This window comes from Heteronotia binoei, chromosome 4 (genome assembly GCF_032191835.1).
Source record: "Heteronotia binoei isolate CCM8104 ecotype False Entrance Well chromosome 4, APGP_CSIRO_Hbin_v1, whole genome shotgun sequence".
NCBI lineage: Eukaryota > Metazoa > Chordata > Lepidosauria > Squamata > Gekkonidae > Heteronotia > Heteronotia binoei.
Window position 1 is genome coordinate 106834904 of NC_083226.1, and position 1807 is coordinate 106836710.

Genomic DNA, 1807 nt, shown 5'->3' on the forward strand with positions numbered 1-1807 from the left:
GGTTACAATGGAGTAGTCTCAGATAGCAGCCACTGCCAAGTCCGCTTTTTTTCACCTTAGGCGGGCGAGACAGTTGGCCCCCTTCCTGGAGCGCGACGACCTAGCAACAGTGATTCATGCTACGGTCACCTCGAGGTTGGACTACTGTAATGCCCTCTACATGGGGCTACCCTTGTGCCGGACCCGGAAACTGCAGTTGGTGCAGAACGCTGCTGCCCGGCTGTTATTAGGGCTCCCAAGATGGGAGCACATTCGGCCGGGGCTCCGGGATCTGCACTGGCTGCCAGTAACATTCCGAGTCCAGTACAAGGTGTTGGTCATTACCTTTAAAGCCCTGTATGGCCTAGGACCTGCCTACCTGAGGGACCGTCTCTCCCCACACGTTCCCCAGAGAGTACTACGTTCCGGCTCACAAAATCTGCTGGTAGTCCCTGGGCCAAAGGAGGCCCGCCTAAAATCCACCAGGGATCGGGCCTTCTCAACAGCGGCACCTTACTGGTGGAACCAGCTGCCGGAGGAGGTGCGGGCCCTGCGGGACCTAGGGCAGTTCCGCAGGGCCTGCAAGACAGCCCTCTTCCGGCAGGCCTATAACACCTAACTGATACTTTGGATGGAACATCTTTGGATGGAACAAAATGCTCTTATAGACCGCTGGCTTTATTTTATCTTGTTTTATTAACTATGCTTTTATTGTATCTGTAAATGTTTTAGATGGAATTGTATGAATCATTATGTTGTGAGCCGTCCTGAGACACTTCGGTGAGAAGGGCGGGATATAAGTTCATTAAATAAATAAATAAATAATAGTCTGAAAGTCCGCTTGCGGAAAGGGTGGGATATAAGTGCCCTGAGTCCACTTGCGGAAAGGGCGGGATATAAGTCGAACATAATAAATAAATAAATAAATAAACAAACAAATAAATAAATAGTATTATCTGTTCCAATGGTATTGAAACTCACAGGACACTACACCAGGATAGATATACATCTCTTTGTCATTAACAGCATTATGTTCTAATATCAGTTAAGATTATTCTGCATACTTCCACATTATGTGTTGTGGATCTAATGTAACTAAAAAGTTTGCATACTCCTACATAAAATGAAATTTAGAACTGTATATTTTTTCTACAGCAACTCACTGAAATAATAAGCATAAGTACTGTGAACCTAAAATTTAGGGTGTCCCCCCCCCCCCAATACATGGCTGAGGGGAGTTTTTACAGTCTCAGTCTGGACTGGACCTGGAAACTTGTCTAAATGAACTTATCTTTAAGAGCAATTTTCTTTTCGGGTCGACTAAGTAAAGTGTGGCATGACAATCTGCCACTAGAGGGAGTCTGAGCACTTTCAAACGATTGAAAGCCGGGAGAAAAGCCAAGTAGCTGAAAGACGAGTGAAAATGATGATGCCTGTTTTTGTTGCTGCCGCAGAAACCACAGCGGATTCAATCACATTCTACCAGGAAAACATTTTGTCCCTACTGCAAGTCATATGCTTCAAAGGGACAACACCAAAAAAATTCAGGATGTTCATGGGCTGTGTCTATCGTTGAAAGCCGCGATGGAAGATTAACTCGCATGGGGGACTCAGTGCTACGCAGCTCACAAGGGGCACTTTCGTCGTTTCCTCGGGGCGAGTTTCGGCCGATCGGTGAATTGCGCCGGTGGTGAATGGCAGAGCGGCGTTTATGCTTCCAATTCCCAAGTCTACACTTTGAACTTCAGCAGGGCGTGGGTTTTATCTGAAGCACGGTTGCTGTGTAAAATACAACGCCTTTCAATTGCCTTCTGGAGAAAGGTCACCT